This window comes from Puntigrus tetrazona, unplaced genomic scaffold (genome assembly GCF_018831695.1).
Source record: "Puntigrus tetrazona isolate hp1 unplaced genomic scaffold, ASM1883169v1 S000000001, whole genome shotgun sequence".
Classification (NCBI taxonomy): domain Eukaryota; kingdom Metazoa; phylum Chordata; class Actinopteri; order Cypriniformes; family Cyprinidae; genus Puntigrus; species Puntigrus tetrazona.
The window spans coordinates 3,450,559-3,463,087 of NW_025047681.1; the positions used below are offsets into that span (position 1 = coordinate 3,450,559).

Here is a 12,529-nt window from a genome sequence, read left to right on the forward strand (position 1 = left end):
ATCAATTTAACAAACTTTTAAAATTAGACTAAACATGAAAAATAAACATGGTATAAGACATGGTATATAATGCCTTATTCTTAATGAACTTTGAACCAAGTCTTTGGGCAGAAGGAGGAGGTGTGTAAACCAACAGGAGAGAGGGTGTTGTTGGCTCTCTTTAAAATCCTTCATACCCTTTACGAAAATTCTCGTACCTCGAGTTAGTTTTTTATTAGTTTTATTGCAAGGCATATTTTTGGTTATAAGAAGTGAATTCACTTCTTACACCCATTTAATTGAATTAGCTACAGGTTCACTTCACCGTAAGTGTAGTAATATCTACAAGCAACATGAATGCTCCTGAGCTAAATTTCAGCTATCCCAGATAAGGGTATGAATACATATGCTAAAATGCCTTTTTTTCCCCACATCAATCTACACTCCATACACCTTAAAATGATTCCATTGCATAAGGCAGCAACATAACAATGTAAAAAAAAAAAAAAAAAAGAAAAAAGAAGGAGTATGAATACTTTTACAAGGCACTGTAGGTAAAATGCAAAATGTATAGTTGTTAATAAAAACAAACAAACAATAGCTAATAATGTGTGTGTGTGTGCACTTGGTATTTATCACGTTACGGGGACCAAATTTTGTCCTTTTGGAGACTTTTTTTAGGTCCCCTGAGGAAACAACCTTATAAAACATAGAGATTAAATTTGTTTGAAAATCTAAAAATGTCAGTAGTTTCCTGTAAGGGGTAGTTTAGGTGTATGGTTACATACAGCCTGTACAGTATAAAAACCATTACACTATAATTGTCACGTTCGCGCATTTTTTAGACTTAAAATGAACTTAAATGGATTTAATCCCAAAGCGGCAAAATAAAGATACAAAGTCAGGCAGAACAGGCACGCAGGACAAAAACCACGTATGAACATTGACGATCGAACAAGCGGAACTGAAAACACAGGACTTAAATACACAGGGTAAATGACTAAATTAACTACACACAGCTGCAGACAATGAAATAATTAACATGGAGGGAAGGCAGGGCACAGTGAGCACATGGCACGAGACAGAAACAATAACAAAAGTCCGGAGAACGTGACAATAATGCATGTATAATCCTATAAAGCATGTAAACACAACGTGTTTGTGTGTGAGAGAGAGAAAGAGAGAGAGCAGCTTTCCACTTAATCACAGCTAGACAAGATTTTTGTAAACTTCTCATTTCAATTCAACCTGTTGCCCCACTGATGGGGCAAACCCCTGTGATGGATGTGGGGACGCTACCATAAAATCTCAAAAAGATTCCTAAGAGCTTCAATCATCTCCTTGTACAGTCACGTACAAACAACATATTTCTCTTTCATTAGAAATCCTGCTGGATTGATGTTAACCAGTCACAGGGGTCAACACATCCGGTTGGGAGCCACATGGGGTGGACTGGGCAGTTGCAACATGGGGAGGGGAAAGGTCACAAAGGTCAAAGCCATATCATGATCACAATCAAATTTTTAGATCGGAGGTATCAAATTCCAGTTCTTGGAGGCCACAACCTTAAACACACCTGGCCCAGTTTATCAGGTCTTTCAGGTTTAATTGAAAACTAGAATGTATGTGTGTCGAAGCAGGTTGGAACTACACTCTGTAGAGCTGCGACTTTCCAGGAACTTAGTTTAACACTCCTGTACTAGACACTTGTGTTGCTGTCTCTCAAACAAAAAATCTAAACACAACTGTTGCCTATTGCAAGCACAAAGGAGTGATTGCATCAGGTTTTAGCATCTTGGTTCAAGGGTGTTTCTTGTATCAAAGCAACAATGCAATGGCTTATTGCTTTCTGTAGGCCCACTTCCCCATTGTTCTGCCAACTGTAACAACAAATAGAAGAGGTTAGCACCCTCTTGAATGGTTGGAAGTCTATTCTGGTAGAATTTTTCCTGAACAGCGGGTTGGCTTCACGTACTCACCTCAGCGGTCATTTACTCACCTCGGTCTGTTGTCCATCTTTAAGACCAATACAAAGCATTTTTAGAAATACTGGCCAACTGAAAAGTATGAGAATGTCCAGCACTCAATACTTAGTTGGGGCTCCTTTGCCTGAGTTACTGCAACGTGGAGTCGATCAGTCTGTGGTACTGCTCAGGTGTTATGAGAGCCCAGGTTGCTCTGATAGTGGCATTTTCATTAGTGGTCAGTTATAATCATCAAAATTAAAATAAATATATCAGTCTGTGTGTAATGAATGTGTAACACCACGCCAGCAGAGGGAGCCATCACGGAGTACTGACTAAAGCTACACTTCTCCTCTGTAACCACTTCCTATTTGGCCAGTATAAAGCCAGAGCTCACAAACTTATCTATGTGAAGTATTGACCACTTACCCTGCGGTTTCATTGATTATTCTGATTGCTGTCTGTGTATGATCTCTGCCTGTTTGCTATCTCTCCTCCTTGGATTTGCCCCTTTGTTTTGTTTGCCTGTTTGGACTGTTCATCTGTGCATCGACCCATTGCCTGCTACTCTACCATGCTTACGGATTTGCCCCTAACCTGGTAACCTGTCCTGCAGTCGTTTATCAGCAAGACTTGCTTCAAAGTTATCAGCTCAACAAGCTACAGGCGGTAAACAAACACCTCACGCACTTCATTGAACTCTACCATCACCCACACTTCAACCAGAAAGCTTTGCTTTACCTAATAAGTTTGATGGTTCTGCTAACCAGTGTAAGGGTTTTCTACGACAGCTCAGGCTTTACCTGGATAATCAGGAGAAAGCTTCAAATTGGAGGAGAAGAAGTGTGCATTTATCATGACTCTGTTAACCGGGAGCACTCGATTGGGCCGGCCGTCTGGGACTCGGATGCTCAACTCTGGTTTTGTAGATTATTTCTCTTCAAGAGATTTTTGAGTATCCAGCCAACGTAAAGGATGTTTCACCCAACTGATTCACATTACCCAGGGTAACCGTCCAGCGACTGACTATGCTATTGAGTTTGGGACTTTTGCTGCTCAGAGCGGCTGGAATGACGTGGCCTTGAAAGCTACATTCCGAAATAGTCTGAATCCTGAATTACAGTCTGAGTTAGTCTGTAAGGAGGTTTATGCAAGGGTTTATTTAACAAACGAGAGACAAGGATCAGAAACAGGCAGTGGGTCAGCAACAAGGCAGTCAGAATAGGTTACCAGGTTAGAGGCAAATCCATAGCCGTGGTAGAGTAGCAGGCAATGGGTCGATGCACAGATGAACAGTCCAAACAGTCAAACAGAACAAAGGGGCAAATCCAAGGAGGAGAGAGAAAAACAGGCAGAGATCATACACAGACAGCAATCAGAATAAACAATGAAAACGCTCAGTAAGGCAGGGTAAGCAATATACTGTATAATATACAAGTTTCGCTTTTTGAATCGAATTAGTGAAATAAAATTTTTAATGATATTCTAATTATATGACCAGCACCTGTACATTTTTTTATTATATATACCAATTGTTATTATCATTTCTATTTCTATTTGTGCTGGCAAATTATGAACAATAGATCAAATTAAACTATTAGCAAAATATGTGTGTAACCGAGGACTACTGCTGCAAATATTTGAGGTCTCCTCTCTTAACAGATGTAATCTCACTTCAAATTTGAGAGCCCTGGAGCTTAATAACCCAGTTATTAACACCCATTGTAGGACAAAAAGCAATTTAATGTTACAGAGAAATGGAAGTAAAGTTCTCATCTGTAAAAATACACTTTTACAAGTAAGAATATAAATGCAGTCAATGTAGGGACACTGTGTAAAACCAAATCCACTTTACTGAACTTAACTGCACAAGTCAACATGTTCTTTTCACACACACACCTGTACAGATCATCTTAAAGGGCCAGCACAACAACAAAGAACATAACACTCTGCCATGAAAAGATCATGACATGGCAGTTTCATGGCAACTTTCACCAGTGGAGATACGTATGTGGTGTTGTTATTTGCACTACGCAAAAATAGTGCTTAAACAAAGATGTCTTGAGATTATAACCAGGATAAGGAATATTATATTCTTACTTGAGTCCTCCTACAAGACGGGCATTACCCTTACTGACTGTAGAGGAAGTTCTTTGTGATCTCACGAGACTTGTTTGCAAACAGAAACTGTCAGGCTTTGACGCGGCACACCCAAAGATATCGTAAAGTATATTTTTACAGGTGAGAACTTCTTTAATGATGGTAAAACTGAATCTTTAATCTTTAATACGACATTTCATGGAGACATTTAAGGTTATTGTGTCATTTTGAGCAAAAGCGCGAGGTATAGTTGAAACACAGTTTCAGTTATATTAGCTGTTGATTCATATTGTTGTAAAATATTCTTATTCCTGATGAAAGCCGTAGCTGCTTTTGAAACCACAGTAACTTAATAAGAGTAAGTTGATTTATATCAATATGTGAATGAGTTACTGTAGGTAGTGAATAAGTGAATGTTATTTGTTTTGTTTTACAGTTGTATAGATGATCTGAACTTTGAAATTTGTTTTAAAATTAACTATTCCTAATTTTGAGAATAAGCACACTAGCTATTGTTAGTTTTCAGAGAAAAAATTAACACTGTGGGTGTTAATAACTGGGTTATTAAGCTTCAGGGCTCTCAAGTTTGGAGATTACATCTGTTAGGAGAGGAGCACCTGCAAGTATTTCAGTTTGATAAAATGCATAATTGACTTGCACAAATTGAAATTAGGATAAGAATATATAGTAAATATGATAAAAGAAATATATGTACACTGTATAATATGTATAGCAAATTATGCAATTTCTCATTGTCACATCTTAGGGAACCAATGTTACTACTACAAATGTCTATTCTTAATATGAACATTTTAATTATTACTAGTGACAATATTAATATGTGATATTGTGAATGTAATTGAGTGACCTTAATCTCAAAAGAAAAAGCAATGTCCATTTGCAACTGTATTTCCAATGCTCATGGTTTGCTTAGGCCAATATTCACTATTAACCAAAGCTTTTTGCTTTGGCATGTTCTGTGACAGCTGCACATATGTTGGTGCTGTATTATAAGATAGCAATAAGGCATAGGTGGCAAATAGGTAAATATGTGCAGATTTGCACTGTTTGTTTGCTGTTGTACCTCATTCATTTAAGCTCTTCAGGTGGGTCAGTGACAGCAAAAATGCAAACAATATTTTAATATTTGCAATTGCATTTGGATTATCACAATTTATGCATCCTCAGTTTTCATCATGCAAATCAATCAATCATTTTTATTTATGTATATAACACAGGTTGTATCAAAGCACTGAACAGTATAAAGTAGAAGAATACAATGATAGGGATTGTGATGAAATCGAGCCCACCAGCTCGGGAGGACGCAAATTCGTAAAATGATGTAAAATGATGGCTCACTGCAACAGCACTTCAGTGCAAAGTGCAGTTTTATTTACAGTGCAGAAGTATTGTCCACAGTGAAGGGTATATACAGGTGAGCACAAAAACCAACGACGAACAAACCCAAAGTACCAAAGAAAACAAAAGGGAAAAATAAACTGGAAAACACTACAAGTATTAAACAGGTATCCACAATATACATAGGGTTTTAAATAGCTCGAGGCACCACAGTAGTACTCTAAACATCGACTTGGTGAACAAGTCTCATCCTGTAGTTTGGCCTCGGCTTTTGCCCCTTTTTGGGTAGTACCATTTGGGGACACAAATACCACCTGTATTTGGCACTTACTATTTATCATTGAGTACGACTAGCTTTACATACAATCCACATGCAATCCTTTAACACTTATAACACTTTACATTTATTATTATTGCCACAGGTAAATACACACATAAACACCTAATCAAACATTGACAATGGTTTACGCCAGCTTCGGTTGAGCGCACAGCAGCAGAGGAAGGCCGTGACATCATAATCGCCACCGCTCAGACGCTCCGGTTTGGCCAGCGCTTAGCTTTCCCGGAAGACTGACTACACCCACACAGACAGACATCACAGAGACAAAACAGGACAAGTGCTATGTAAAATGTATGTAACGGTTAATATAAATAACAGAGAAGTGCTGAAATGGGGAATGTCCGTGTGCTATCATTAGTAGTGCACCCGCTACACTGATAGCGGCGACAGAGGGGGAGGATGCAATGCGTGGATGAGGTAAACCGGAGTGTGGGCGGGTGTGTATGGGCGAGTGTAATTTAGTGCTGCTTCCCCAGTGGTGGCAGCTAATGTGACTTTATCACAGGATATATAATGACGAGATTGAACAATTAAGTTTAGCATTACTATAGTAACAAGATAAGAATTACTATAGTAAAACTGTAGCAAGCATGATTGTAGTTTTTTCAAACCATGGTTCTGCTAAAGTAATATTGTAGTAATACTTCAGTAAACCTTGACTATAGTAATCATAATTTTTTAAATCATGTGAAATGTTGTAATTATGGTTTTACTGCAAATGCTGTAATAACAGTACTTTTTAAATAGTCAGTTTGGTTTTAGAGAAACAGTCATAATTACTATGGTTGCATTTGTTTTTAATATGGTGTTACTACTGATAAATGTATTTGGAACTGTATATGTAATAGTTAAATTCAAATATTAATAAAGTTGCAGCTGTTATTGACAGTGGTATGTCCTGTGTGGTAACATAATAAATTTAAGGTGTCATAATACAGAGTGATTATCAGATTAATTATGGAACACCCTGTAAAGACAGTTTGTAATTATGGAGATGTAACAGGCTACTGTTACACATAACTTAACAGACTAAGTCTATGTATATGTAAAAAATGTGTGTGAGGCATGTGCCCAAATTACGTCTGGACAACCTTTGTGTACAGTTGTCATGGTGTGGTTGTGAAAGGAGCACTCAATGACGATGTCACTCTTAACAGTCTTCAATATTCCACAAAAGAGTAATTAATAATACAGACAGGCCTCCAAACAGTAAATGAGAGCAGAGAAACAGAAGCCCAGGTAGTACTCAGCTGAGGCTCCCTCTTCTGGCTAGATACTTTGAGCTGAGCTTGGTTGCTGCAACTTGATGTCCCTCGTAGAAAGCCAGACCCATTGACCAGTTTAGTAGGAAGGTTGTGGACATGGTCTATTGAATTCGGACATACTGTCCCACACCTCACTCACTACAGCATATCTAGTCATCCACAGCTGGAACTGAGGAGGGTTCTCCAGACCATGCATTGGAAAGGAGTAAGGCCAGTGGAGGAGTGGGTCAGGAATTTGAGCGTACACTGCCCATTGTAGAAATTTGGAACACCTATGTTGTTCTCTACTAAAGTAGGTTCTCAATTAATGACCAATCTCCTGATTGAGCCGTTCAACGGCCATTGGCCATTAGATTGTGGATGGTAGCCGGAGGTCAGGCTGGCATTAATATCAAGCTGTTTGCAGAAAGCCTGCCAGACTTGAGAAGTGAACTGGGTGCATAATCACTGACGATGTCCTCTGGTAAACCATAAATACAAAAGACATGATGGAAGAGGGCCTGGGCTGTTTCCATAGCAATGGGAAGTCTCTTAAGTGAAATCAGAGGGCATGATTTTGAGAATCAGTCACTATCGCAAACTAATATGTTGGTGCTGTTATCGGAGGGAGGTAGATCCTTACAAAATCAATGAAAAGATGGGACCACGGACCAGTAACAGTAGCAGCCTACTACATCTACAAAAGTACAAACTGTTCCATAACTGAATTACATAAAAACAAAATGGACTTAACATGTAAGTACAACAGCTTCTACTAAGTACTTACTAGGTGTTTACTCTGTATTATGAACTTCTTAAAATAAAGTGTCACCTATTGTTTTTATAAACCAGTGGCAGATGCCATGACTGTAATGATGAGCAAATGGCAGTGAAGTGCTAGTACACACAGTGCAGCTGGTTTTTACAGCTGCATTGTCCAAACAGCGGTCGTTGTTTGAATGTTTGATTTGAGGCCGATGTCACGGCAACATCTTGCCTGTTAGCAAAAGTCCCACAATGGAATTTTCAATGTTTGGTCAATGTCGGCCCAACATATGTGTTTTGTTAGGGGTATATATTATAATAAACACATAATTCAATAGAACAGGTTTGTATGCGTTTTTCATTCCACCAAAAGACCAGTAAGATGGTGAGACGTCATATGCGGGTGACGTCATTGGCCAAGAAGCATAAGAGCACGTTGAATGCTGCCAGCCTCAACTTTCTTTCACTTAGCATGCAAAAGTGTGTGAGCAGTTGGGCCAGTGTTTAAATGGCAAAAGCCAAGGCAAAAACAAGAGAGGGCAAGTCGTGCTATAGAGTGTGTGTTCATCCAGGCAAAGGTACATCTTGCTGGATGACACCCACAATAATGTGCGTGGCTTGCCTAGAATCAGAGCATGCCAAGTCAGCCCTCGAGGAGACTGAGGCAAAAGGAGTCTGAGATGGGCGAGTCTCGCTCCTAGAGCTTGAGGTTTCCTTGAGGGGAAATCCACCCGTATGATCAAAGTGTAACGACATGCTTACATGCCTTAGACATGTGAAGGAAGGGCCTGTGCTGGCAGCTCCTTGTCACCACATATTGCTCTACAGATTTGCATTACAGATGCGTCCCCCCACAAGTTGGGGGGTGGTCATATACAGCCACTTGGCCCGCAGTCTGTGGAGGGCCACCATCTCACGTGGCACATCAACTGCTTGGCGATGCTGGCCGTGTTTCTAGCATTGACATAAAGAGACCAACATGTGTTGCTGCGCACCAACAACACATCTGTTGTCTCTTACATAAACCACCAAGGAGGTCTGGGCGCTCGTGCCCCTTGTACAAGCTGGCACACCAAATCCTTGTGTGGGCCCGGGACAGACTCCTCTCACTGAGAGCCGTCTACATTCCCGGGCATCTCAATATGGTAGCAGACATCCAGTCAAGACAGGGGCTGACCACGAGGTGGTGGAGCAGATCTGCAGAGAGAATTTTATCAGGCAGAGGTGAACCTCTTCACGACAAAGAGAATGCGCAGTGTCCCCTCTGGTTCTCTATAGTTCATCAAGCTCTACTGGGACTGGATGCCATGGCACACTCTGAGGATAGTAGGTGATCTTCAGGCCCTTTCAGTTGCGCTCTCATTTCTGGAGTCGTGCTGGAGGCTTTCAATCCTCCCCTTCACAGGGCCAGGCCAGCAAAAGTTCAATTGTGTGTGTCCGGTGTGAGCACTGAATGCATATGTCCACAGAGCTGCCCTGTGGAAAAAGAGCGACCAGCTGCTCATCTGCTTTGGCTCCCCTAGGAAGGGTTTTCCAGCAGCCAGCTCCTCTGTCCTCCTGCTCTAGACTGCACACTGGGCTGGGACTAGCAAATCTGGGGCGTGAGCATCTCGTTCCACAAAGCGTCATTAACGCAGCTCGAGGTCCTTCGAGGAAGCGTCTCAGGTTACAAATGTAACCATGGTTCCTCGAAGGAACGAGACCCCGCACCTATGATGTCTCACCATCTTACTGGTCTGATTGCACATATACTCAAAGTCGTCATGCTGGGGTATTCCCAAAGCATCTTGTTCCTTTAGGAACCATGGTTACATTCGTAACCTGGAGACATTCTTCTTCAGTATTATGACATTTTGTCATAATACTTCATGGTCGCAAGAAAAAGTCATGTTGTATTTATTTTAAAATACTTTTGATAATAATTGGGTAAATGTATACTGGGATTGAAGTGGTGTGGCTTGGTAATGTTAAATATTTTATTGACAGTATAAAGGCTGATAATAGCTAAATAAAAACTATAGAATATTGATAAAAGAATAATCAAGATTATGTCTCATACCTGGTGGAGATGTGTGGTTCCATTTTCTACTAGTTTGTCATGCATTTCCTTATTTCAACACATCTACAGGTAAATCCTAGTATGTTAAATATGCAATTAATCTGCAGTTGATTAATGATTGTTGTTATTATTGTTGTTCAGTGTTGACAGTACAATTGTTAATATACAATTTCTGTATTTAAAGCAGGTGTTTCATTTCACCTCCTGGAACCAAGAAATTCAGGTAATTAGAATTTTTTTATTATATTACATTATTTAAATAAAAACTATGTCTCTAGTTCTGAGCATTCATTAATGTTTAAGTTTAGCATACAGAACATGGAAAACCAAGACCCTGCTCTTGCTGATGTAACAAAGGCATCAGGAGAGTCCACTCTGGAAGAAGCTACAGCAAAGCTAAAATAAAATTTGACCAGTTTCTTAATGTCTCACTTGACATTGCTGTGACTGGAAAAACAGGATCAGGAATATCCTCCTTAGTTAATGCACTTAGCGGTCTAAAGGATGACGATGCTGGACATGATGGAGACAATGAAACTACAATGGTGCCCACCATGTATAAACATCCTGAAATGCCAAATGTGAAGATCTGGGACCTGCCTGGAATAGGAAGTGCAAACTTCAAAGCAATAAATTACCTGAAAGATGTCAAGTTTGACACCTATGATTTCTTCATTATCCTTTCCTCAGGGAGGTTCACAGAGAGAATGACATCATGCTGGCTAAAGAAATAAGAAAACAGAAGAAAAGCTTTTACTTCCGTTCGTTCCAAGATTGACATTGACATGTCTTCAGAGAGAAAAGAAAACAGGATTTGATGAGCAGAAAGTTCTTTCCATAATAAGAGCTGATTGTCAGAAATACCTGAAAGATCTGGGAGACCCCAAAGTTTTCTTGATATCGTCTTTTCATTTGGAGAAATATGATTTTGAATCACTTCATAACACTCTTGAAGATGAGCTTCCAGAACACAAGAAGCATGCTCTTCTACAAGCCTGGCCAATGTGTTCTGCTGCGTCTCTTCCGAAGAAGATCAGTATGTTTGAAACGAATGATCTGGGCTGCATCTATTGTCTCTGCTTGTATCACAGTTGTCCCTGTGCCTGTCCTATCAGCCGCATGTTATGCAGCCATGATCATGGCTTTCCTCACAAGATGCTACTATGCATTTGGTTTGAATGATAGGTCAATGAAAAGGCTTTCAGAGAAAGTTAACAAGCCCCACCTGAAAAATTTGGCCAAATATAAATTTGTTACAATCCATGAAAAAGCACTGACCAGAGTTCAAATGTCTATTGCAGTTTTTGGCATTGCTACAGTTGAATATTTGTTGAGTCTCCTTCCAGGTGTTGGCAGTGCTGCTGCTGCAGGAATATCCTTCTGTACCACTTATTACCTTTTGAGAGAAGGAGTAAACGATCTGGCAAATACAGCTCGAGTTATCAGAAAAGAAGCTGGGCTTACTTCTGTTAATTAAACTATGACCTACAGAGCATGTAAAAGATACAAAAAGGGAATCCACACACCCAGCAAAATGCAAAGTTTGAGGTAATTTAATTAAAATTCTATTACTGTAGAATTTTTAAGGAAGTGGCAACAAAAAAACAACACTGCAGTAACTTAAATGTGACTGTGCACACAAATAAAGAGGAAAAAGCAAACTGTAAAATAATTTCAAACTGTAAAGATACTTTCCTTACGTGGAATATCCGCAGCGAACTCACGTGGAGGCTGGGATGCATGCGCCTGCTTCAAGCTTTTAATCAACGCAATGAACATGATTTATCCACTTTGTAATGCATTAGGATGATTTTCAACTAGCAATCATTAGAGTATCATTAGTATCATTAGCGTGTCTGCTAAATATAGGCCAATGGGGGTAGGGGTATTTAGAAGGATTCTAAGGGCAGACAATGGAGAGGGCCCCCAAGGTGGAAATGCAATTTCTACTGAGACTTGAATGTTTTATTGAAAATGTCATGTACACTTGAATTACAGCCATGGGTAAAGATTATCCTTGTGATGGTCCAGGGGTAAATGGCCATTTTGTCTTCATAAATTACTCACTGTACACACTTACAGAAAAAAACATGAATTTCACAATTTCTATATGATCACGTGTCTGTATATTTGTTTCACATGTGATCAACAAGAGAGCATATGTGAAAAATGTGTCTGTTACGAGTCCTGTGCCTTCTGTACATTCACCACCATGGTCACTATCCACCACATGGATACTCTTACACTACACGTACTATTAACTATCACACTACAAAGACTGTTTCACGTTAACTTGGACTACATTTCCCATCAGCCATTTCACTGGACATGTTTGCACTTCACCTGGACTGTTTCCTTTTTGCCTCGCCCACTTGATTATGTTTGCCGTTTACTGACCCTCACTTGTTGACTGGACTGCCCTTGTGTCTTGCCTATGATATATCCATTTGCCATTGTTTCTGTGACCACATCTCTAGGTTTCAACAGTTACATGTTACACACACATATACTTACACATATACATATATATACAGCAATGTGCAAAAGTTTTAGGCAGGTGGGAATTAATGTAAACAAAGAATACTGTCAGAAATATGAATTATGATTATTTATTTTGTCCATTTACAAAATGCAAAGTGAGCAAACACAATAAAAAATCTAAAATCAATATTTGGTATTACTGCCTTTTTGAAATCGGACGATGTCTAGCAGTGCCATT

General features: G+C 39.6%; 1 pseudogene; it reads left to right on the forward strand.

Moving 5' to 3' along the window:
- Nucleotides 1-4,118: 4,118 nt before the first annotated feature.
- On the forward strand, nt 4,119-12,399 carry LOC122331555 (annotated as a pseudogene).
- The last annotated feature ends 130 nt before the right edge of the window (nt 12,400-12,529 follow it).